The 27,455-nt window shown below is 41.4% G+C and overlaps 1 long non-coding RNA gene across 3 annotated transcripts; it reads right to left on the bottom strand.

Annotated features, from left to right (window-relative positions):
• Positions 1-5,953: 5,953 nt before the first annotated feature.
• Positions 5,954-27,070, bottom strand: LOC119878943. 3 transcript variants are annotated; one of them, XR_005387248.1, is made up of 5 exons: positions 27,055-27,070; positions 22,671-22,729; positions 20,751-20,794; positions 19,699-19,774; positions 5,954-6,276 (listed from the first exon to the last, which is right to left on the bottom strand). It is a non-coding gene; the product is annotated as an uncharacterized LOC119878943 (long non-coding RNA). The 3 variants fall into 3 exon arrangements; XR_005387249.1 differs by lacking the exon at positions 5,954-6,276 and adding an exon at positions 12,778-13,280; XR_005387250.1 differs by lacking the exon at positions 5,954-6,276 and adding an exon at positions 18,711-18,877.
• Between the last annotated feature and the right edge of the window lie 385 nt (positions 27,071-27,455).

Raw genomic sequence — 27,455 nt, 5'->3', positions numbered from 1 at the left:
TTATTCACAAGAGACACACACAGAAGAGGCAGAGACACAGGCAGAGGGAGAAGCAGGCTCCATGTAGGGAGCCGGACATGGTACTCGATCCCGGGACTCCAGGATCATGCCCTGGGCCAAAGGCCATGCTAAACCGCTGAGCCACCCAGGGATTCCCCCAGAAGTTAACATTTAGAAATATTTGGATATGACAGACAAAGCAGCAATATGAAAGAAACTGAAATCAAATGAAGTAATGATCAGTGTCTTGGTGCCTTCCCCTTCAACAGTTTTCAAAGGAAGAGCATCAGTTCCAGAGAAAATGCCACTCCTCATCTCTACTTAGTTCCACCAGAAGCTTAGAGCAGTTGACAGATACTATAAGAATAAAGTACCACCACTAAACATGTCACTGTCTATATTCGCAAATGTGAGCAAAACCAAGGAGGATGTCCTGCTGCATTAAGACAGGTCATCCATGGGTGGCTCAGTGGTTTAGCGCCTGCCTTTGGCTCAGGGTGTGATCCTGGAGGCCTGGATCAAGTCCCACATAAGGCTCCCTGCATGGGGCCTGCTTCTCCCTCTGCCTGGGTCTCTGCCTCTCTCTCTCTCTCTCTCTCTCTCTCTCTGAGTCTCCCATGAATAAATAAATAATCTTAAAAAAAGAGGTCATCTCAGGGCAGCCCAAGTGGCTCAGCAGTTTAGCACTGCCTTCAGCCCGGGGCCTGATCCTGGGGACCCAGGATCGAATCCCGCATTGGGCTCCCTGCATAGAGCCTACTTCTCCCTCTGCCTGTGTCTCTGCAGCTCTGTGTGTGTGTCTCTCATGAATAAATAAATAAAATATTTAAAAAGAGAGAGAGGTCATCCCAAACTAATCAAGAAGTCAAGAAGCCCCAGACAGATATGAGGCATTTCTCTGACATGTCCATCCCTTCCTTCACCATGAACTCTACTAGGTCATTATTAAGACATTAAGAACACAGAGACTGAGGTCAAATGGAAGTTCTTTTCTGTGCCTGTAAAAATAGTGAAATTTCGGAGACCTTCTTCAGAACTTTTCTGCTCCTTGACTTTCAGAATTGTACAAATATAACATTACACCCATCCTGCTCTAAATGTGAGGTAACAGAGGATCAGGGAAAAATTGGCTAATCTACCCAGGATCACACAACTTGTTAAGAGCAAAACTTGATGCGTGTGCCTGCAAGACTTGGTTCATTTCCTCTTTGCTTCCCTCCCTGACAAAGAGATCTTCTATCCCTGGAGATGCTGAGCTTGAACCAAGAATAAAGGGTGGGAACTTCTAGTCCCACCCCCTGACCTCTGAGGAAGGGAGAGGGGCTGGAGGTTTGAATGAATCAGCAATGGCCGACGATGTAATCAATCATGCTTACCTAATGAGGCTTCCATAAAACCCCCAAAGGATAACATTGAGAAAGCTTCTGGGTTGGTAGACACATGGCCGGTGCTGGGAGAGTGGCATGCCAGAGAGGTCATGGAAGCCCCGTGTCTCTTACCACATAACTTGCCCTGTGCATATCTTCCATCTGGCTGTTCTTGAATTATATCCTTTTAATAATAAACCAGTAATCTAAGTTTCTCTGAGTTCTATGACCGGCTCTATCAAATTAATCCAACCCAAGGAAGGGGCCCTGGGAACCTCTGATTCATAGTCAGAATGACAAGTCAACCAGACTGTGACTGGTATCTGAAGTGGAGCTAGTCTTGTGGTACTGAACCCTTAACGTGTGGAATCTGAAGCTATCTCTAGGTGAGCAGTGTCAGAATTGAGTTGAAAGGTCACATACCCAGTTGATGTTGAAGAAGTGCTTGGTGGTATGGGGAAACCACCCCCCCCAAACGCACACATTGGAATTTGGTGATCAAACCCATTTAATATGAAAGTAAGGTTAAGAAGACTGTAAAATAGAATTTAAGAGTGCAACATCTGAGGGGGCACTTGATGGGCTGAGCACCGGGTGTTATGCTGTATGTTGGCAAATTGAACTCCAATAAAAAATATTTTTAAAAAGAGTGCAACATATGTCTGATAAATATAAGATGCAGAAACTAGAGAAAATAAGGAAGAGGAAATATTCAAAGTGATAATAACTGAATTTGTTCCAGAAATGATAAAACACATTAATCCTCAGAATCGGGACACATTATGAAATCTCACAGAAACAAGAAATCCACAGCTAGCTCTAACAGAGAGAAACTGTGAACATTAAGGATTAAAGAGACCTTAAACGCAGTAAGAGAGGGGCACCTGGGTGGCTCAGTGGTTGAGCATCTGCTTTTGGCTCAGGTCATGATCCCAGGGTCCTGGAATTGAGTTCTCATCAGGCTCCCCACAGGGACCCTGCTTCTCCCTCTGCTTATGTCTCTGCCTCTCTGTGTCTCTCATGAATAAACAAGAAAAAAAAGGCCTCCGAGTGGGGGGGGGGGCGCGAGGAGCTGGGCTAGGGCCGCGGCGAGAGCCCCCAGGACGGGAGAGCCCGGCCCGGAGGAGCAGGAGCTTCCCCAATCTTCCCGGGCAGAAAGGCGCTTGCAGGGAGGTGGAGTAGGACCCCAGGAGGGCGGGGATGCGCTCAGGCTCCCAGGGGCACCAACAGGACCTGCACCAACAGGACCTGCACCCCCAGGCCCACACCCTACGGCCGAGTTCCCTAAAGGGCTGCAGCACACACGGCTGGACCCAGGAGCACAGGGTGCTGGGGACACAGCCCAGGAACCGGCACTCCCCCCGGGACAGGCAGAGGCCAGGAGGGCCCAGGACAGCAAGGACACTCCTGCAGCCGGTGGCCCCGAGCTGAGCAGATCAGCGGCCCCCCCCCCCCCCCCGCGGGAGCATCCAGGCCCTTGCAGGCTGAGAGCTCCGCAGTTACTGTGGGAGCTGACTCCAGGGCTGGAGAGCTGGCCCCGCCACTGAGGTGGTTCCTCCTGGGGCCTCAGGGGTAAACAACCCCCTGAGCCTCACTGTGTCCTCACAGGACAAACAGGTTAAACACCTTCACTGAGCCCTGCACCAGGCAGGACGCTGAGCAGCTCCCCCAAGTGCTCACACCTGAGAATCAGCACAGCAGACCCCTGCCCCAGAAGACCAGCTAGACCGACAGGGGGAAAAAAAATTGACCAAGCAGCACTGGAAAGGTCAAGGGAAGTCGAGGGATTTACAGTATACACAACCAGAAGATACTCCCCTTGTTTTTGTGTTTTGATTTCTGTTTCTTCCCCTTTTTTGCTTTTCTTCTTTTTTTTCTTTCTTCTTTTTCCTTTTTTTTTTTTTCTTTTCTTTTTCTTTTCTTCTTCTTATCTTCTCTCTTTTTCTCCTTTTCCCAACAACTTGTTTTTGGCCACTCTGCACTGAGCAAAATGACTAGAAGGAAAAACTCACTTCAAAAGAAAGAATCAGAAAGAGTCCTCTCTCCCACAGGGTGACAAAATCTGGACTACAATTCAGTGTCAGAAAGCCAATTCAGAAGCACTATTAAAAAGCTACTGGTAACTGTAGAAAAAAGCATAAAGGACTCAAGAGACTTCATGACTGCAGAATTTAGATCTAATCAGGCAGAAATTAAAAATCAATTAAATGAGATGCAATCCAAACTGGAGAGGTCCTAACGACGAGGGTTAATGAGGTGGAAGAACGAGTGAGTGACATAGAAGACAAGTTGATGGCAAAGAGGGAAACTGAGGAAAAAAGAGACAAACAATTAAAAGACCATGAGGATAGATTAAGGGAAATAAACGAAAGCCTGAGGAAGAAAAACCTACATTTAATTGGGGTTCCCGAGGGCACCAAAAGGGCCAGAGGGCCAGAATATGTATTTGAATAAGTCATTGCTGAAAACTTTCCTAATCTGGGAAGGGAAACAGGCATTCAGATCCAGGAAATAGATCCGCCCCCTAAAATCAGAAGGACCCACATGCAATGAATACTTGATAAGATAGTGGAAGAGAAAACACGAAAAGAGGTGCCATTGGTTTTAGAGAAGTGGGATTATGGTCAACTCATTCTCTATCTTCCCAACGTTCAGGGTGCAGTCCTAACACGATGTTGACTGGGGCTTTCCCTGTTGTATCCACTTTCTCGAAGAGGCTCAATGAGTGCTAGACGCAAAGCAGTCCTGTGATCGTCGCCCGTCATCATGCACTGGTAGACTGCATGAAAAGACTTGAAACGGGAAAGGGAGTTTCATTACATAGGAGAGTGTGTGTTGGCTTTGTGCTAAGGCAGCCCAAGGTCCTCTTCTCCTCCCCTTCCAGCGAGGGAGAGGAATGGTACTCCTTGGTCCCTCACCCATCAAGTGGGGGAAGCTCTAAGAGAGCGAATGGTCAGAGAAGCTGGCAGAGAGAGATTTGTGCTGAAGCTGTAGCAAATGTAGGTCTCCTCTCCACCCTGGCCCCAGAATGCAGTCAGACAGGTACACCATGAGCGACTGGGAGACCTCTGTGCGTGGGAGCCCATACCAGCAGCGTGACCATCACTGTCTTTCCTGGGGAACTGGGACTCACTCCTCAGCCTGGCTCCCTGCCCACTTGCCCCTTGAATCCACCGGCAGATGTCCGGGGAAGGGGGGCGTTGGCCTGTCATTGCCCTCACTGCACACACTGTCACTCTGGGAATGTCCAAGCGGGGAGGGTGTGGGCTCTGTGTCTCGCCAGGCCTTGCCAGGAGCCGCCCGGTACCACCGCCTTCCCTCCTGTGGCTCTGCGCTTCACTCATGAGGGGCACCCAGGGGGTGTCCTTCCACTGACTCTAATCTGACAGGGTAGGGGCCATCTGGTCCAAGAGCCCTCACTGGCCCTCCTGAGCACCTGCTGTGCACCCGGGTCCAGGTGCCACCAGATTGGTGAGTGCGATGCTCCCCACACCCTCTGCTCTGGGTCCCAGGTGGCGGGGAGACAGAGGGCTTTGAAGGGGGCAGATGTGGAGAAGGACTCCATTAGGGGTCCCAGTGCTCTCCCACAAAGCCCGTATCCCATCCACAGCTCTCCTTTCCTCTTTTCTCAAAGGACCCATTAGACCTTACCCTGTCACAGGAATTGCAGACTTGTGGGGTGAGGGTCCAGCAGCCCCTCCAGCCCACAGCCCCCTCGCGGCCCTCCTGGAGAGGGAAGGCTCCCCTGCATGAGCCAGGGCTCACTCACATTTCCCACTGGTCCAGGATTCCTTCCTTCTTGCAGGAAGCTACAATGCATCGATATCCAGAGGAGGGCGGGGGGCATCACAGGAATCGTCCTGTGGACCCGATCTCTCCTCATAGCTGCTGTCACCCTCTGACCTCTGACTAGTCCGGAGCCCTGGGGGGCCGTCAGCTCTGTGCGTGGGGCCATGGGCAGCTCCTGGAGAAGCTCCTGCACCTGCTGGCGCTTCCTGAATGCTTGAGGAATGAAAGGGCTCCGGCCAGGCCCATGGCCGATATCCAAGTGGGCCTGGGCGCCCCGGTGTCCCCGGGGACCCCTACTGCGAATGCCCCAGGATACAGACCCCAGATGGACTCAAAACTCCCTTTCCATGGTAAAACAGGCCAGCTCAAGACCCTGGTGACGGTGGGGAGGCGGCACAGGCTTCGTCATGGGGACAGAACGACGACTGCTGAGCACAAGCACAGCCCCTCTAGCCGACCTGTCACAGGCCAGGCCCGGGGGCTGCCCTGCGGGACCCAATTAGGCCCTGCATGACTCTACTCCAGTCGGAGGAGCAGCCCCAGGGGCCGGGAAGTTCAGGAACATTCCCCAAGACTCCCAACAGTAGGTGGCCCATCCCACTGGGCTGTGGAGTCAGGGTGTTCACTTTGCAAACAGCAGGTCCAGCACCTCTTCAGGGGTGCCATATTCCTCCAAAACATTTAGGAATTCAAATATGGACAAGGAGTCAATGTGCAGCAAGGCAGGCACCAGTTCTTCTACCTGCTGCTCCAGCAGCTCCCTCCGGCTGGGGGTGGTTGGGCAGATGATTCCTTCTCAGGGCTGAGGCCCTTTCAGCCTGAGGTGGGACAGAGGAGACGTGCAGCCTGCACTGTAGCCTCCAGACCACCTGGGAGTTGGAGCGCAGACCAAAGCCCGAGCTCTCAGTGGCTGCGGGGGGCAGGGGGAAGGCAGGAGTGCCCACAGCAGGAACACGGGGCTTGACGCCTGTGGCTCTGTCACTTAGCATCTGACTCTTGGTTGTGGCTCAGGTCATGGCCTCAGCATCCTGGGAACCCGCCCCTGGCAGGCTCTGCGCTTGGGGCCGAGTGTGCTTGAGGAGTCTGTGTCTCCCTCTCCTGCTCCCTGCTCTCTGCCTGTCTGTTAAACAAACAATCCAATAAAATAATCTTAGAGGATAAATTTTCAAAAAAATTTGGATCAATACAAGGACCTAGTGAGAAAGGTGTGTCCCAGGTCGCTTGTCAGCTGAGTTTTGGCAGCACCTCCCTGCATTAACGGCTTCACCCTTTGTCAAATCCCAAATCTTAAAACTTCTCTGTCATATTTTTAAAAATATTTTAAAATAAAAGAGAAGCTTTGAAAATACACCAAGATAAGTTTCTTCTCACATCCAACTAAATGTTTTGATATTTTACATGTCTCCTCCCACTACATCTTTATAAAAGCAAGCAACATCGATAATCCTTCATCTCAATTGCAAATTGACTCCCTGTCAAAGCATTTTCAAAAAATACAAGAACTTTCATAGTGGTGACATAGAATATCAAATGTCAAGTTGAATTTGAGCACTATGTGCCTCGTAAGTGGAACTTCACAACAATATTCTAGGCTTGATTATTTATTAAGAGAGCTTAGAATCCCATATAAGGCTAATGTTCTGGTGATTGCCCTACAAGTCATCACTACACTAATGTCCCTTTTTGCTCCAAAGTATGCTTCAATGTGTGTCTGTGTGTGTGTGTGTGTGTGTGCGTGCGTGCATGCATATGTGTGTATGTATGTTAATATAATTTGAAAAATATAGTCAACCCTTAATTTACTCTTCATGATGATGTTAAATTAAGTTAAAATGAAAGGAATGTGGTCTGGTCTTGACTCTTTCAATGTGTTGCTATTTCATAGTTCCTAACACTTTAATTGTACTGAAATGAGCTTCCCACATTACTTAAGAGGGCAAATATTTGGATCCGGATTACCTTAAAATTTTGCAAGATTTATAAAAGATATATAAAGCTTGTTAAAATAATTTGTAAATTATTACATTTCATAAAAATACAAATTCGAAAATAATAAAATAGGCTTGAAACTAGAAAATAGTAAAGAAACTTTTGTCTGCCTTGATACTTATAGTTAGAGAACATCAAGCCTGATATTGCTAGGACTAATAAACAGCTGGATCACCAAGCTGACTATTCCCTTTGAAAGGTTATCCTGACTTTGGAATGGCATGAGTCAGACTCTAAAGGAGAATAAGTGTCTCTGAGGACGTTCAGATATGAGCACCAAGAAGGTAATGAGCCTGGAAATCCTCTGATACACAGAAAAGTAATAAGAATTGGGGAAAATCTTAAATGAAAAAACTATGTGTATCCAACCTGAAACTATTTAAAAAGCTCTCATCTAAAGAGAGTTTATAAAGAGCCTCATTCAGTTTATGAAACAAAAATAGAAATGATGGCAGGGATTTTATGAGAAAGCACATTCTAATCAATCTAAGAAATAACGTTCTAACAGCAATGTTTTACTTTTGGAGTTAGTAGCTTATTATCCCCCAAATCAGATGAAGTTAGTGGAGTTGGCTTTCAGTGAATTTGTGCTCTTGGTGAGATGCTGGACTCAGAGAAGTATTGAGGTTCCTTCCATTTCTAGGGTTTCTTTTTTAAGTACTGATACCACAAAAAGTGTTAATGAATTTCCATGGTTCTCTCTAACTTTCAAATAAAGAACATATCAGGCTACATGATACCTACTTACTTAATATTTTATATGTGCATCTTATTTTTTTTATTAAAGTTACAGACCAGAATATGTCATCTACCTCTATGTATGGAGATATAAAGATACATTCATACACTATATCTATCTACAGACCAGTATATGTCACCTATCTCTATCTATAGATATGGTATGCAGCTATATCTATATCTACATACCTATACCTATATCTATATCTATATCTATATCTCCATACATAGAGATAGATGACATATTCTGGTCTATATCCTTAATGCCAGAAAAGCAGGATTAATTTTTCCTGATACATTTTTTGACTTTGGCAGACAATAAAGAATGACCTTAAAAAACATTAAATTTCTCAAAAAATATAATAGAGAAAAATAAAAATGGCTCATTATTCCACTTCCCAGAGATAACCACTATTAATATGTTGGTTCATATTCTTTTCCCTCTTTCTGTTGATAATAGACTAGTCAAAATATATTAGTGTCTTTTCACACACGTGGAATAATACTATTAATACTAAAACTATGTTTTTCAAAGTATTTCTTGCCTTTTCTTCCACATAGATTGATCTTCTTCTTTTGCGTGACTCTGTTGTATTCTATTCAATGAACCTAAGTTTATTTAACTGATATCCCAGTTGAATAAGGGGCTTGTTTTGAAACCTTAACTATTATAAATGATGTTGCATAATATTTATAACAATATTATCTTCACTACAAAGACTAATAAACATCTCTCAAGTACTTAGGAGGTGCCAAACTCTTTCTTACACACTTTATAGACATCATTTCATTTAATTCTCAAAGGATAGTGAAATCTAGACATGCTATGTAACTTGCCTAAGCTCACATATCTAGAAAGTAATGCCATTAGAAACGACAAATACCCCCCATTTGCCTCGACATGGATGGACCTGGAGGGCATTATGCTGAGTGAAATAAGGCAGTCGGTGAAGGACAAATATTATATGGTCTCATTCATTTGGGGAATATAAAAAAATAGTGAAAGGGAATAAAGGGGAAAGGAGAGAAAATGAGTGAGAAATATCAGAGAGGGAGACAGAACATGAGAGACTCCTAACTCCGGAAAGGAACAAGGGGAAGTGGAAGGGGAGGTAGGTGGGGGAGATGGGGTGACAGGGTGATGGGCACTGAGGGGGGCACTTGATGGGAGGAGCACTGGGTGTCATACTATATGTTGGCAAATCGAACTCCAATATATATATATATATATATATATATATATATATATATATATTAAAAAAGAAAGTAACGAAATGGTAATTACAACTCAGGTCTGTCTGATTCTAGAGCTAAAGCTCAACACTCACTCAGCAAATACTTCTGTGCATACATTTTTGTATGACTTGTGTTAGTACACACATGGTCCATTTATAAACATAGTATCGCTGAGTCAAAGGTTATGCAATATTTGAAACTCAAGATGTATTTTCTCTTTTTTTTAATATATTTTTTCAATTTTTATTTATTATGATAGTCACAGAGAGAGAGAGAGGCAGAGACACAGGCCGAGGGAGAAGCAGGCTCCATGCACCAGGAGCCCGATGTGGGATTCAATCCCGGGTCCCCAGGATCGCGCCCTGGGCCAAAGGCAGGCGCCAAACCGCTGCGCCACCCAGGGATCCCTCAAGATGTATTTTCAAAGTAATTTCCAAAAAGTTTTACCGATTAGCACTATTGCAGAAAATCAGAGCACTACTTTCTCCATACTCTTGCCAGCATTGTGTAGTATTTATCTTCCCCCTCCATATGATATGCAAAATAATTTGTGTTATTAGTGTTGTTTCAATTGTCATTTCTTTAATAATTTACTGTTTTAGTAATAAAATGTATATATTTAAATATCATTCTTGTCATCAGCTGTTGCATTATACCTCATATGCCTATCATCTCTGTTTTGAAGACATGGCATAAAATTCTCAAGAAAGTTTCTTTTTTGTGCATTTGTTTATGTGTGTGTGTGCAGTACATTATTCATTCTCTGTGTCACCGCATGTATCCAAATTCCTTGTTTTTCTTTTTTTTTAAAGAATTTTATTTATTTATTCATGAGAGACACACACAGAGACAGAGAGAGAGAGAGAGACACACAGGCAGAGGGAGAAGCAGGCTTCCTCAGGGAGCCTGACCCAGAACTTGATCCCGGGACTCGATCCCGGGACCCCAGGATCACTCCCTGGTCCAAAGGCAGCCGCCCAACCGCTGAGCCACCCAGGGATCCCTCAGTTAAGGTTTCAGGACTTGGGCAAGGTAACTGACTAGAGAGTAGGAACACACTATTTAAAGTTGCTTTTTTTCTCATAAAAATGATGGCAGTTATGGAAAGAGAGAAGAAAAAGTTTTTGAAAACTAACGTGATATGAGTTAATACATGTATACACACATGCATATGTACGTGTTCTTTAAAAGAGTGAAGAGTTCAAGGGAAAAATAACATTAAAAGAAGAGCTGTTCAAAATTTTTCTTAAATTTTAAAAGTCCTTCAGAAAATCAAAAGTGATTAAAGATTTTGAGGTCAAGAATTCTTAGAAATTAAGAAATCAACTCACCATTTACATTTCTTTTAGAGTCCCTCTATAGGAGCACCTGAGTGGCTCATGGGTGACCATCTGCTTTTGGCTCAGGTCATGATCCTGTGATCCCAGGACCTGGGATCGAGTTCTGGATGGGCCTCCCCATAGGGAGCCTGCTTATCCCTCTGCCTGTGTCTCTGCCTCTCTCTCTGTCTCATGAATAAATAAACGAAGTCTTTAAAAAAATAAAAATAAAAAAATAAATTCCCTCTATACACTCCAACAAGTGCATATCACATTGCAGAAAAATGCACCGGAGTCCACCAAATGCTACCAAGTCTAGGAAGTAGTCAGGGTTAACATTTATTCCAAGTGGAAAAACGTGGCACTCAGCTACATCTAATGGCATGAAGATCAACTAAGGCACACAAAAGCACTTGTTTTTTGTAATATATTCAAAGGTACAGCCATTTGCTGTGCTTAGCATTCTCAAGACGATAGTTTTGTCAATGGTAATAAGAGTAAGTATGATTATGTTATAGAATTATCATCAATAAAAACAAAAGTGTCATAAGTGGTGTCCTTAAGGTTGGAACCAATTAGCAGCACCTGTAATCATTCTCCTTAATTATTCTCATTTTCTTAGAGGAGAAGAGAGGAGAACTTAATGTGTATCAGGTTAAGTGTTTCCTCCCTAAAGTTAAATACTCTTTTCTATAATAATCTCTAATGAATGCATGTTTGATATTTTATACTTCTTTTCTTTTGCATGAGCAGACCTACTGACATTTTTCACCTTGTTCAAGCAAAAATGAAAAAGAATGCTAAGTAATTACAATGTGGAAGTAGCCTTTTTCTTTTTCTGAGTGTTACTTGGAAGAATGCATCTTGCTACAAAGCCAGTATTTTTTCTTCAATTAATATAAATAAGAAATGGGACAGATTAAGGGATTGGGTATGTGGTTTATCTCTGGTCTGTAATTTGTTTAAAAAGCAACTCCTATTTCTTTTCTAACCTGTTCATTTCTCTCCTCTACATAGCTTAAAAAAGAAAAAAAGACCACCTACATCCACACAATATCATGTCCCCCAAAGCCAAACTTAAAAAAAAGGAAGCATCAGTAAAATATTTATTTAACTTTTCTGCTCTAACAGGCAAATGTAACACAAAAGGCAACAAAATCTACATTATGATTTCATGATTATTAATTTGAATATGAATGGAAATGCCGGATTCCAAAGCTCGATTGAACTGCAAAAGTAATATACTGTGCTGTAAGTCATTTTTTTTCCTAATTATATGGTGAAATCATTAAAAAATAATGATTAAGTTCACTCAAAATGACATTGGAAAGCTTGTAGAAATATAAAAGCAGAATCTTTACATATATGTGCGTGTGAATATATATATATATATATTTCATTTTTTTATCATGGTTCATACTGCAAAGATTTTAAGGAGATTGACTTTTATCTTAGAATTCCTATCGATAAGGAGGATAACTACGTAAAAACAAACAAATTGACCAATCTATCAATGGAATACTACAAATTAATTTCATTATTGGTTATGTACACTGTATTATGAACTTGTTTTCTCAATTGCAGAAATGTCTCCTTTACAATGAGCATTGTTTATTTGAGAAAAGAGAGATTAGACAATCTACAGGTAGAAAAAAACTGAGTGAGAAAAAATTTATTTTATTTTTTATATATCTGATTTATTTATTTATTATTTATTTCAGAGAGAGAGAGAGAGAGCATGAGCGATGGGAGCCATACCACCCTGAACATGCCCAATCTCATCTGATCTTGGAAGCTAAACAGGGTTCGGGCCTGGTTATAGTACTTGGATGGGAGACACATATATCAAAATACCACATTGTAGGGACGCCTGGGTGGGCAGCTGCCTTCGACTCAGGTCATGACCCCGGGATCCCAAGATCGAATCCTGTATTGGGCTCCTGGAGGAGCCTGCTTCTCCCTCTGCCTGGGTCTCTGCGCTCTCTCTCTGTGTGTTCTCTCATGAATGAATAAATAAATCTTAAAAAAAAACAACAAAAAACCCAAATACCACATTATTCATCATCAATCTAAATGATTTTTTTTTTCAATTATACCGCAGTTAACTTAGAAACAAAATGAATGAATGAATGAATGAATGAATGTTATATGACAATGCACATAAGTACTATAGTGGGTGCCCGTATCACACCTTCCTATAATGCTCTATACAAGAAGATGAAACACAGCTTATAACCTTTAACTCAAGAATTTTTTTTTAAATATCTTCTCAGAAACTATAAATACAATATGTCCAAAGTTTTACCAACATAGCTGATTAAAGTTGTATTATGTCTGTAGATGTAGGTGAAAATAAATATATATTCTCTCTCTCTCTGAATATACGCATATGCACATGCAGTAAATACTATAAACTATATTATATTTAATGAAACCATACAATAATTAAAAATTTCCTATACAAAAGAATTTAATGATATGGAGGATGTTCATATTATTATCAAATGAGAAAAAGAGATCATGGAAGAATGTTCCAAAATAGCCCATTTCTATAAAAAATTAAGTTCCATGATGTACATGCCCTTGTCATCAGTGAAGATTAGTAGCGATTCATTAGAAGAGTTTTTACATCCTTTCTTTAGAATTATCTGTATTTTCTCAATCAGTCCCTTGCCACATAAGATGATTTCAGCCCATATTAATCAGAAATGTGGCTTCAGTGAAGAGAGACACAACTTGCTGTGACAGTGACAGGTACAAAGTAAAGTCAGTAGGATGCTGGTGGCATGAAAAAAGAAGGATCAGTGTAGGGTGGAGTTCCTGAAGGAAGGAAAGCTTCTCACTGTACATAAGATGAAAAACAGGTAGATCACCCATAAAGAATTATGGTGTTTTTTTTTTCCCCCAGCTGGAAAGTTCTTTCCAGGAGCTTCAGTACAGCTTACAGATAAGGAAAACATTTAGTAGCCGAGCAAAGACAAGTAGCAAAGTCCTTGGTTTCTTTTTAGGAAAAAGCAAATTCCTATATTAGTATAAAATGTTTGACTTTGTTTTCATTAATCGTCCTTCAAAAACATGGTACACATCTATTAAGCTAGGGCTATTCTTACGTTCAGTAAGAGGTTGTTTGGCACATGCTAGAGTCATAAATGTTTCCTGGAAACAATTGACCCAGCGTTTAAAGTGTTCGCTGAGGTAATAAATAATGTTGAAATATGAAATTACTTCCTTCTACATTAAGAATGAGCTTCCTCATTAAAACTATTTAAAAGACCTTCATCTTGCAATAGCTCTAGTAATAGCCTTAGTTTGAGCTTTAAGTAGGAAATCCCACCTCCAACCTCTGCCTACACTGCCAAAAAAACAAAAACAAACAAACAAACAAATTCGGAAGCAAAAGCAACAATTTAGGCTGCCAGCTGCTTTGGGAAGCCCTCTGTAAAGGCACATTTCAAGTAGAAAAATGGTCATTTTATTTATTTTATTTTAGGATTTTACTTATTTGAGAGACAGAGCATGAGCGGGGGGAGGGGCAGAGAGAGAGAGGAGAGGGAGAAGGAGACTCCCCACTGAGTGTGACCTGGCACAGGGCTCTATCCCAGGACCCTGAGATCATGACCTGAGCAGAAGCCAGATGTTTAATCAGCTGAGTCACCCAGGCTCCATAACAATGGTCATTTTAAAGAAGCCCCTTACATAGCCTAATACTTAATATAAATTGTTCCTAAGATACAAAATGATAAACTCCCAGCATTTGATCTGTCATCACACCTGTGATTCACCAAGTTTGTGAAAATATACCCATTTTACCCACCCCCTATGCCCCAACCAGCATAAAGGGAGAGAGAGCTTGAGGTCGTGATCTACACTAATCCTCGAGCAGTAGCTGACAAGTTGGGCCACTGGTAAGGGACTTAAAAGAACCCAATTGAAAAGTTGATGACAAGAAGTTCTGATGAAGTATAGGAGTGGTCCCCTTCGAAAGAGCATAAACTATGGATATTCATGTCCCATTTAATCTTCCAGAGAAGGCTGACGCTGCAGAGGGACCTCAATAATCAGACGCACAAAATTACCTATTCTATAGCTATTAGTCTTCATTTTCATTAATCCAAGTGGTTTCTCAATGGGAAAGTTACTAGTAGGCCAGGATAACACAGGGGGCCAGGTTTGACAACATGAAATTCTCTTCACACACACACCAAAAATCCTCTTTACAGTTGATACAGTTATGGCCAACCAGTGTGCTGACGGCAGAAGACAACACAAAGCCATTCATAGGGCACCTTCTGTCTAACTGGTATGACATTGTTTCTACTTGACTCCTTTTATCACGATGGGAAAATATGTTTTCTTGCAGGAAGAGACATATATGGAATCTTCCTTCTTTGGTCACAATTCTGTCAGCATCATGACCTGTATGTAGGCTTACAAAATCCTTATTTTCTTTGGATCTGACATAATCTTACCTCAGACAAAGGGAAGTAGTTTGCAACAAAAGAAATGTGTCCATGAGCTCACCCCAAAATCCACTGGTCTCAACATCTACAAGTAGCAGATCTGATAGAATGGAATAATCTGCTAAAGACTGCTGTAGCATCTTTCGAGAGACAAAATCTTGTGGATTTGGGATGGCCTCCCACCAGATGTTACAGACCTTACACCATTATCCAACACATGCCATCTCTCCTGCTGTCAAAATGCACAAATCCAGAAACTGAGGAAGGTAGTGAGAGTAGCTTCTTTCAGCAAATAGGTAGAAGTGCCCTAGTTTACACAGAAGAAATGCTTCCCCTAGACAACACAATCTCTGTTAAATTGGAAAGTAAGTATGCCCTCAGGCCATTGTACTCCTCGAGCTCTTAAACTTACTGGCAGAGAAAGGGACTACAACCATGGTTGAGGTGATTGATGTTATTTAACAATAGGAAATCAGGTTGCTGCCGCACAATGGAAGCAAGAACCATTTCTAGAACCTAGAGGTTTCTCTGGATTGCCTCACTTCTATAAAAGGTCAGGTAACAGAATAATGAAGCAATCCAATCAAGGCAGAAGCAATCAAAGGCTTATACCACAAGATCATATCGCCAGATAAAGAATACTATAGCCCAGTCACTGACAGAGCTTGGAATACACATTGAGTGGATGTAGCTAGAAGAATATATAATTGCCATTTAAGGTCATATGAGAGGTTACACAAGTTATGGGACTATGGCAGCTATATTTTATGTTGAGAATTTCTTCTCTCACTTTTCCCCCTAGATTATTTTACATAAAGCTGGCATACTGAGGTTTGCCAACATTATAGATTTTGTGGGAATATGACTAAACTGACATCAAGTCATAAGGTTATGGTAGGTGATGGGATTCATGTATCCCTTGTATTAGAGACACCTTTTTTTCATCTGGAAAAGAAAAGATGCCAAGAATAAAGAGGAGTGGAATGCAGCAGGAAATTTTCAATTTTTTCTTGCATATCCACACTCCACTTTCTTTCTCAAACTATGCCCAAGGAGGCTGTCCTGTATGGACTACATCTGTGCACGTCCTTCTCTGGCTTCAGATTGGATCCGGCCAAGGGGAGGGACCAGGAAGAGTTTGGAGGGTGGCAAAAAGTAAAGTCAAGATATCTACTCCCTTGGTTCTTCCTTGGAGAGTAGACATCATCTGTCCCCAAACCAAAGGCCACAGTCTCTGTCAGGTGACCCTCTGCAAAAAGGTATTTTTTATGAGCTCATATAATTGCCTTCTCCCTTTCCGTTTAAGATTTAGGAATAGTGATGACTTAACCGCTGATTACTAGCCCAGTGTACAACCAACCATTCCTTGTTTTATCTAAACTCTATTGACTCCTGTATAAGTAGTTCTCGTATTATATTTTCCTTGGCTACCTCCTGAAGTGTACATCTGTTTCCTGCTGATACAAATTTTTAGAAATGTAAGTGAGAACCATAGCAGAACCACTTACATGATAAAGCTGATAGTTAAACCACTCTAATAAGCACTTAACCCAACATTTTCTCTATATTCAATTTTACTTTTCAGTTAAACTCCCTAACATGCTTCCCTAAAAGTCTTCAACATTTTTTGGTGTCATATTCTTCAACCAGTTAAAAAATATATGACGATATATCTGTAATATATTATGATTCTCTGTTCATGATTAATAAAGGTATTACAGGAAACCAAAAGTAGAAAACTAAAAGATTAATAAAATAATTCTAATACTCTCTTATTCTACCCCAGTAATGTAACTTATGCATCCTTGAGGTGGATATAGTACATTCTGGAAACCATTGTCAATAAATAAATCATAGCATGCATTTCTTCTTGCTGTCAAAAATGGTTGTTCGTTGACATTGTTGGTTGATTGGCTGTTATACAGATACTACTTCATTTTGGTATTCACCTCACAGTGCTGTACATGGGGTTGACTCTCCTACTGATTATTCTTAATGGTATAATATCAAGAAAAAGGAAAAGTTAATGGATAGGATTTCTTAGGTCAAAAATACGGATTAGGTTCAAGTGGTAGATGTGCATTGTGATCATAACATTGTCACATTTCATGGAAAAAGGTATGTTAATCTTTGTATTTATTCATAGTTATTATAAATTTTATTGCTTAACTTTAACTTAACTGAATTTGAATTTTCTACTACCTTTGGGCAATAATAAAAGCAACCAGGAAATTAATAATGTGCTTCAATAAAGGAAGATTTCATATTAATAGTCAAAAAATAAATTGAATGTTAGCTGAATAGTATAAATGTCATTAAAATTTCAGAAATCCATATACACACACACCTTTTTCCTTTTTAATAAGGACAACTTATTAACTCAGTTGTCCTGCTTATCAACTCAGAAACTCAACCATTTAAAATACCCAAGACCTAAGTCAATACTCACTTAGTAAACATTTACCGTCTGTGCCAAATATACATGATAATTCTAATATTTAAAAGTCATAGAAATCAAGATGCTCAACTTTTAGCAAGGTACCTGTCTAAATGAACATAATCTTTCTTAAAATTCATCAGAACTACATGAAATATTGTCAAGTAGACCCTGGCTTTTATATCTAAGCCTTGTTTTTATTTGTTTTGTTTTTTAAAGGGACTTTTGGTTACATCATAAGGTTAAAGGCATATTGTGGATACTTACTCACCTAGACGAGCTACAGATTAAATTAGTGTGAACCTATGTAAAATAACAGTCTCTCGAGTCTGAGGATAAGCAATGCTTTCTTTCTTCTTCTTTACAGTTTCCTCTTAAAATCCTTAACATTCTACCTGTTTATATAATAAGTATATATGCACATATATACACAGATGTATGCTTATGCTTACGCAAAAAAATTGTATAAACACACACGTAGACATGCCAATATATAGACTTTTTGTGGAATATTTAAAATATCTTTAAAAAATAAAAATAAAATATCTATTGATACTAGTATTTTCTTTCGTATTTGATGATTTCATCTTCACCTTTTTATAACTACATATGAAACAGTTTAATTTTCATGAAGTATGCATTGCTAATTTAAATTGTGTACTACATAAACCTATCACAATAGGTTAAATTTATTGATATTGAGATTATGCACTTAAATTTGATTTTCCAGATAACTATGAACCCTTTGAGGTATTTTTTAAAATTTATTTTAACCTGAAGAAAAAAGTAGTTTACTCTGACATAGTTCACTGCCAATGTTTAGGAATAAATCTGTTTTTCTATAGGAATAATTACTAGTAGTCAGTTTAGGAACTGGATCTAAAATCTCTTTATATTAGGGGTTTTGTCATCCAATAGGTAATTCCATTGAAATTTATGGTTGATAGCTCTTTATTCATGCTACTGGGAAGGGACAACTAATTTAATATCTATCATTATATTCTTATATTTTCACAGTTATTTTATATTTACTCTTCTGTATCACTGAACTAATATAAGAGGAGTGTTCTTTTAGAAGTGGCCTTTAAGACTGCTTATTGATAAAATTTTAGTTCATCTTCCATTACAGCATAGCAAAAGCATTTCACTTTTTAGAGATTTCACATTTCACTCATAGACATTGTTTCCTTCAGCTCCGTTTCTTCACTCTGGCCCCGTTTTTCCAATGTACTGTCCTATTTCATGCACTCTCCAATGAGAGATCAGTTGGGTGAAAAGACTGACTCTGGACAGGTAATATGCGTGGCCATATTAACTTGCATTCATCAAGACCCACACCCCTGCATCTCTTCTAAAATTATAGACTCACAACATATCAAGATTGGGAATTCAGTTTTGCCTGAATGCACAAGACTTTGAATAGAGAATTGCTTAGACCCAGAGTATCTCTCTTTGCATTAGCTGTTTACAAAATCAAGTTGAGTTCAGTGTGCAAGTCAATCTTGCAAATCAGCCATGGTCTCACCAATAGTTCATGATAACCTAAAGCGTAAGAATATGTGTCTCAGGAAAAACAGACTAATGGGAGAATAGAAAAGATAGAACAATGCTGTAAAGTTCCTTTTCATAGGAAGTATCACAGGAAAGTAAACAGAATCACATGATAGTAGCAACTTGCTCTAGTCCCTTGCCAACTAACTGACATAATTGGCTCACTCACTGAAGAGCAGTCAGGGATGCTCAGCTTGAGGTGTTGAAGAAGGTACATTATCTCTTTTGTAATGAAGCATCTGGGGCCATTATGTAAAGCCATTCTGCTCATGTAAAAAGGTGTTCCTAAGACTTTAAAGCAAGCTGTATATGGACGTCCAAGGCAGAATTAAAAGTTTAGTTTTCATGATAATCATTTTGTGAACTTCCATTCATATTGGTCATCTCTTAACCATATAGACTAGCAAAAAGGAAGGGAGGAAGATGAAACCAAATTTTGTCAAGTTTAACTGTGCAAGGTTCAGTGTGATACGTTCCTCATAGAGAAGAAGTAAGGAATTCCCTGATCAACAAAAACTTGTTTCCTTAGAGTTTTTCCATTTCCTCCCATTTTTTCCCTCAGCTAATGTAAATTATTGCCATCTTCTTTTAGTCCTATCAGATGCCTTTGACTTATCACCAAGGCCCTTTGTAGCCTTTTTTCCTACCTGCAAATTATCTACTTCATGCAGATTTCATTTTTCAAGTTTGGGACAGTAGTTCATGAAACAATTTCAAATTCTATTCCCATGTGCATTACATGTTGAGCTGTAGATGTTCACATGTAATGGAATGTTTAATTTTCATAAGTGTTGGACATGCGGGAATTGTACCTTCATGTCCATGCTGATTCAATTCCACAAGCATCTATTGACTTCTCTATGCCAGACTCTATTTGGGATACTTGGCCTATATCAGTGAACAAGAGAGAAAAACATTCTTACTCTAGTGCTTCTTACATCTTATAATATACATTCTCTGGTTCTGCTCTGCCCACCAAAAGTTTCCATTTCCTTCCATGTTATTCATTCTTATAAGTACTACTAGAAAGTTTCCAATGAAAACTTGTGCTAATGTCCAATAAAAACAATAAAAAAAGCAAACAACTAGTACTTAAATTGTGTTCATGTGTTATGCACTGTTCTAAATTTGTTACATATATTAAGTCATTTAATCTGCATAACAAGTATACGGGGTGCACACTGTTTATTATCATCATCCATACTATTGAATATATCAGTAGTCATTTCTCCTGAGTAAATACCTAGAAAGTAATTGCTGGATGGTATGGGAAGTATATTTTTAAATTCATAAGAGATTGCAAATTTTCCTCTAAATCACATTCCTATCATCAATGCCTGACAGACCCAGTTGCTCTCAATCTGTGCACTGCTAGATATTGTCATCCATTCTGATTTGGTCCTAAAGATGATATGTAGTAATATCTCATTATAGCCTTTTTTGAAGGATAACAATATTTTATTTAATAGTTTTCTAAACATTTATACCTTGTAACTATTTAAACATAGGGGATAGTACCTACCCTTCCTATCTTGATCTCCATCTGACAAATGTTTGGAGGCGAGCCTGTGCTGAGGCATTGTAGGGCAATAACAGGCAAACAAAACACAACACCCAAGACTGGGACAAAGTAAAAAGTACGACATTTAAGTAATTGGGATAACAGAAGGAGAAGAATGGGAAATGAGCAGATGAAATATTTGAAGACACAATGATTTATTTCCTCAAATCACAGATCCCAGGAGCTCAGAAAACACAAGTGGGATAAATATCAAAAGCACACACCTAGGCAATTCATATTGAAAGTGCAGAAAACAAAAGACAAATAGAAACCTTTAAGGCAGCCAGAGGGGAGGAACCTTACCTGCAAAGGAATGACAATAATTAGAGCCAGCTGGTCATCAGAATCTATGCAAAGAGAAGAGAGAGCAGTCAAACTATGAAAGTATGAAAAAGAAAAAAAACTACCTGTGTAGAATTCTACATCAGATGAAACTGTTCAATTAATGAAATAAGCATTTTCTTAAAAATTAAGAAAAATTTATTGTTTGCAGACTGTACTATAAGGCATTTTGAAAGTTCTTTTAAAGGAGCAAGATAACATGTCAAAACCTTGGATTTACATAAAGAAATAAAGTGTACCGGACAAAAAATGCAAGAAAAGATCTGTTGTTATGAGTAAGGACCAAGAGAAATAGATGGGACATCCTTAGAAACTTCTGAGATAAAAAATAGATTAGAAATGGGAGCATGATTAACTGACACATGGAAATACATAGGTCAGCATCTATACTGTCAACCTAGAGAAGGAATTCCTGCTGTGTTAACAGAGTTTATTTCTTTTTTAAAAAGATGTATTTGTGTGTGTGAGAGAGAGAACGTTAGCAGGCAGTGGGGAGGGGGGCAGTGGAAGGGACTCCTCAAGCAGACTCCGTGCTGAGCGTGGAGCCCGACCCTGGCTTCATATCACACCCCATGAGATGATGACCTGAGGCACCCAGGCAGCCCATGGTGTGTTTCTGTAAAGTCCACTCTAGAATGGTGTCGGGGATTGAAAGTAACTGTTTCCCTGTTACTGCCCTACAATGCCTCAGCACAGGCTCGCCTCCAAACATTTGTCTGATGGGGATCAAGATGGGAAGGGTAGGTACTATCTCCTATGTCTAAATATTTACAAGGTATAAATGTATAGAAAACTATTAAATAAAATATTGTTATCCTTCAAAAAAGCCTATAATGAGATATTACTACATATCATCTTTAGGACCAAATCAGAATGGATGACAATATGTAGCAGTGCACAGATGGAGAGCAACTGGGTCTGTCAGGCATTGATGGTAGGAATGTGATTTATACTTTTGTATCCTTGCGCTTCCGTTTGGGTAATTATTGCTACCCTATGTTCAAGTTTGCTATTTCTTTCCCTGGCTATGTTAAATCAGCTATGAGCACATTGAGTACATTCTCTCTCCTACTGCTCTCTATTAAAATAAATCAAAAAATCTTTTAAAAAATAAAAATAAAATCAGTTGACCAATACCTGTTTATCTAAAACAGTAATAATGATGTTACTAGCTGATATAGCATATAGCCAAGTGAAATGAATGAAAGAATTTTCCTAAGGCTTACGATGGACGAATTGGTAATACTCTATTAAAAGATACCTGTACTCTATGTGAAGTGGTATAGCATCATTTCAAAGTATACTTAGATTAGTTTAAACTGTATGTATGACTAGAAATATCAACACCTCTCTTTCAAGAACTGGTTGACCTAGCAGGCTGAAAATCAGTAAGGATATAGATGAGCTGAACCTGAAATCGGTAGAATATAGAACCCTATGAATCAACTTGATCTAACCGACATTGACAGTAGGTGGCGAATACTCCTAATGAGAGAAAAATACACAGCCTTTGCAAGCTCACTCGGCGGACTCCACAAGATACCATATTCAGAGACACCACAGATCACAGCATAAAAAAATTAAGATAATAAAAAACATACAAGTATGTTTTCAGACCACAATGTAACAAAACTAAAAACCAATGTGTATGAAACCTATATGTGGAAAATTATAAAACTTGGATGAGACAAATTGGATGTAAAAGAATAGGAAATATTCTATTTTTATGGATTCATAGACTCAATACTGGTAAAATACCAATTATTCCCAACTTGATCTATAAGTTCAAAACAAATGCAATGAAAATCTCAAATACTATACATTCCACATTCACAATCTTTTCTATTTATCTACTCCTTTCCAATTGTATAGCTTACTCACTTTGTTTGACGATCTAGTCAGCAGGCAATTAGTGATTGTCTCCTACTAGACGTGCACACCTTGGAAAGGAAACGATGAAATTCATTAGAGGTAGCTCTCCTGAAGGAGGAGGTGGCTACACTTTGCCACCTCTTAGATGCATCATTTATCATACTTTTATGGTCAGGATCACCTGCTCCTTTAGGATCAAGCGGCAGACCTGCCACATTAGTTGTATGCACTGAAGAGGAAAATGAGGAATGCGTGGGCTTCAGGGACTAGCAGAGGCTCCACCGGTTACCTTGGTTTGTCAGCTCTGGTTTCCTTACCCCATCAATTAACCAAGAGTGCCCCAACCAATTTTCATATATTCATTCTAGAGCTGGTTATACAATACGGCAGCCACTAGCCAGATGTGGTTGTTTTAATTTAAATTCATTGAAATAAAATAAAAATTTAGTTCCTCAGTTGCAACAGCCCACACTTCCAGGACTCAAGATTCACATGGGGCCTAATGGCCCACTGCATTGGACAGTGAGAATTTTACAACATATCCATCACAGCAAAGAGTTTTGTAAAACAGGTACTGACTAGATTCTCTATACTAACCCAAACAGACTTTTATGATCCTATCCAATTCTCTTATAAATGTCAAGAAAAAAAAACACCTATTTTTGCTAAGATCCTTAAATCTTTCTCTTAACAAAAATGTAATTCTGAAGAAATTTTCAGAGCCTAATACTTATTGCATTAGCCATATTTAATGAAGACTAGGAGTACTGCATTATGTGAGAAGGAAGAGTCTTCATGGAATGAGTACTAAAGGCTCAAATATCAGAATATTTCTGGAGATAGTTCAGTAATTTTATAATGTTACTGTACAGTGTACATTATCTTTCATGTTAGGTTTATCAAGATTAATACAGAAACAAGCATTTTCTTAATTCTGATTTATTTATTAAGTTTTCCTTAACTAGAATCAGTGCTGGATAGAAAATTAACTTTTCTTCCCTCCCTACCATCATAGCACATCATTCACCTATAACAGTATTTCTCTTATTTAGTTTCATCCCAAAGGTTTTGTGTTATCGTTGGTGTTGTTTATGTGTTCATCTGGCCCACTAGTTTCTGAACTTTGGGAAAATGCTTTAGGAGAATACCAAAACTATACCAAGTTTCCCCATAAAGCCTAGTATATAATGCTTTGAAGCTCTTCAACCACTTAAACCTTCACTGAAATAATAACTGATCATTAATTTGAAAATATGTGTAACATGGCATTTCCTGTGAAAATCAGGACTCTTAGAGTGACAAGAAACACAAGACATGATCTGTGTGTGTTCTAAGGCTTAAAAAAAGATTACTTATTAATTTAACCCTATTTATTTCTTATGTATTTATTTTGAATAGATACGGGATATGCTCTTCCCAAATATCCCACGTCACATTTGGTAGGTCTGCTTGATTCTCTCAATCAGTTAACCATTTGGTTCTCATACTGAGTAACCTGTGTCTTACAATTTAATCTTATCTTAGAAAAGTACTACTTTAGCCTGCTGCCCACTAACATCTTTTCAATTTTCCATTTTTTTTTAGAATTTATGTAGGAAATAAGGTTGCAATTTATTGGTATTCCTCACATTCCTTGTCAGCAAGGACTTGATATCTATGCTATTAATTTTGGATTATCGTGGAGGCGATAAGAAGTTTAAATAGCATTTGAGCTACATGGGTGTAAGTATAGTATTTTATAACTAATCAGTAGTAGGAAGGGGAATGGTATGTTTTATGATTAAAATGGAAGAAGCAAAAATATCACTTGAGAAATTTATGCGATGACATTTCTGTGTGCACAAGTCTCTTAGTCTCTGTATATGCAAGAGATAGAAGGCTTTGAGAGCCATTTTCAGTGTTGAGACTTTTTCTCTTGTAATTTTTAACTAAGATTGAGATTACTATAAACCGTTTCAATAGTCACTGCCCCATAACCCAGTTGTAAAGACGACATACTTCTTATGAACCACCTCTGATTCACAAAAAGAGTATTTGTCTCTTTTCTCCACCCCTACCAAATTATGCTAGCTTTATATGTTCCAGAACCAGAAGCCAGAAGTGAAGGAACAGAGTTAGGGGACTGAGGTTTAGAGGGATGAAAAAACACTCCCCAGAACCTGTGATTTTATTTTATTTGAATATCGTTACATAAATTCCACCGGAAGGCCTAAAATTCTATTTTGAGATCTGGCCCTACGGACCCAGCAATTGCACTGCTGGGGATTTTACCCCCGAAGATACACATGCAGCGAAACGCCGGGACACACCTGCACCCCGATGTTCTAGCAGCAATTGTCCACAATAGCCACACTGTGGAAGGGGCCTCGGTGTCCATCGAAAGACGATGGATAAAGAAGCTGTGGTCTATGGATACAATGGAATATTCCTCAGCCATTAGAAATGACAAATATCTGGAGGGCATGATGCTGAGTGAAGTAAGTCAATCGGAGAAGGAGAAACATTGTATGGTCTCATTCCTTTGGGAAATATAAATAATAGTGAAAAGGGAATAGAGGGGAAGGGAGAAGACGTGGGTAGGAAATGTTAGAAAGGGAGACGGAACATGGGAGACTCCTGACTCTGGGAAATGAACTAGGGGTGGTGGAAGGGGAGGAGGGTGGGGGGGGGGGGTGACTGTGTGGCGGGCACTGACGGGGGCACTTGACGGGATGAGCACTGGGTGGTATTCTGTATGTTGGCAAATTGAACACCAATAAAAAATAAATTTTATTATTAAAAAAATTAAATTCTATTTTGATTTGTTTGTCCAAAAAATACATATTTTAATACCAGTGATAACTTAAAAATAAATATAATTCTTCCTTACACTATAGACAGTAAGAATACACAGACCAGATTACCTGTTCTTCAAGCTACAAGGACCCTCAAATCATTATCTTGTCTAACACCATGCTAATAAGAAAACATTATCAACTATGATGTGTAGATAGGTAACCTACGGAGAATAAAACCACTTATTTTAACCTATATGTTTTGTGGTTCAGTCGCTGATCAATGCACTTTGAAAATAACAATACTCAAGTGATAAGAGTTTATGCTTAATTCTTAAATCTTTCACAAGGTACAAGCTCAAACCCATCATATTCCATATTACAAATATTAAAGCAAGTGTCTTTTAAGTTATGTAAGTTAATTCCTTAGAACTTATTCAGATGAAATTACGCAAATTATAACTTATCCTATAAATAATCCAGGTTATACTCACAGCTTTTTAAATCTACAATTCGTATGTCTTATAAAATTCTCGCCATTGTCTGCTAAACTTGCAGAAATTTAGAAAATGGAAAGAATTTTAATTTTGTGGCCACAATCAGAGAGTCCATGAGGGTTCGGGTAAAAACAGGGGCCTTAGCACGTTCCTTAGGGCGGTTACCTCGGGACCTGGACAGCGGGGCACAGAGCAGCGGGGGGCGAGCGGGGAGCCAGGCTGGCCAAGTCCCCATGCAGCCCAGGGCGACCCGGGGCCTTCCCCGCCGCGCCCCGCCCCCGCGACCCCCGCCGGCCTCAGGTCCCGCCCTCCCCCGCTCGGGGTCCCTCCCGACCCCCCAGCATCCCCGGGCCCCTGCCGCCCCCCGCGACGCCGCCGGCCTCAGGTCCCGCCCTCCCCGCTCGGGGTCCCTCCCGACCCCCCAGCATCCCGGGCCCCTGCCCGCCCCCCCGCGAGCCCCCCGACCGGCCTCAGGTCCCGCCCTCCCCGCTCGGGGTCCCTACCGACGCCCCAGGGTCCTTGGCCCACGATCCCCTCTCCCGACCCCCCAGCATCCCGGGCCCCGCCCGACCCCCCGCGACCACACCGCCGGCCTCAGGTCCCGTGCCTCCCCGCTCGGGGTCCCTCCCGACGCCCCAGGGTCCTTGGCCCACGCTCCCCCTCTCCCGACCCCCCAGCATCCCGGGCCCCTGCCCGACCCCCGCGACGCGCCGCCGCCTCAGGTCCCGCCCTCCCCGCTCGGGGTCCCCTCCCGACGCCCCAGGGTCCTTGGCCCACGCTCCCCTCTCCCGACCCCCAGCATCCCGGGCCCTGCCCGACCCCCGCGACCCCGCCGGCCTCAGGTCCCGCCCTCCCCCGCTCGGGGTCCCTCCCGACGCCCCAGGGTCCTTGGCCCACGCTCCCCTCTCCCGACCCCCCAGCATCCCGGGCCCCTGCCCGACCCCCGCGACCCCGCCGGCCTCAGGTCCCGCCCTCCCCCGCTCGGGGTCCCTCCCGACCCCCCCCAGCATCCCGGCCCCTGCCCGCCCCCCGCGACCCGCCGGCCTCAGGTCCCGCCCTCCCCGCTCCGGGTCCCTCCCGGGGCCGCCCTCAGCCCCCATCGCGCAGTGGGGCGCTGCTTACCGCAGGCCGAGTGCGGTCAGAGCCCTGCCCCAGGTGGAGCGCCGCTGTGGGTCCCGGTCCAGGCCGCGGCTTCCCCAACGCCCCCCGCCGGGTCCCCCCCAGACTGATGCGCCTCTGCCCCCCGCGCCGCCTTCCGTTGAGGCCGTTGGAGCCCGGAGGCGCGGCCGCGGGGGGCCTGGCCTGGGCGGGGCGGCGGGGCCCGGGGAGCCTGGGGCGCGCGCTGCTGCTTGGCCACTTTGGGCTTTAACCGCCGCTCCTCCCCTGGGCTGTGGGGTTTTTTGATTACAGGAAACTAGAGGACTGTAGGGGAAGTGCCGCCTTGAGCGGGCTGAAGCGACTTGCTGTCACTACTACATTCTTTTTAGGTGTGACAGGGCCTTGGATCTATAGACAAGCTTCTT

Source organism: Canis lupus, unplaced genomic scaffold, assembly GCF_011100685.1.
Source record: "Canis lupus familiaris isolate Mischka breed German Shepherd unplaced genomic scaffold, alternate assembly UU_Cfam_GSD_1.0 chrUn_S2125H2324, whole genome shotgun sequence".
NCBI classification, from domain to species: domain Eukaryota; kingdom Metazoa; phylum Chordata; class Mammalia; order Carnivora; family Canidae; genus Canis; species Canis lupus.
This window is presented reverse-complemented; position numbering and strand designations above follow the sequence as displayed.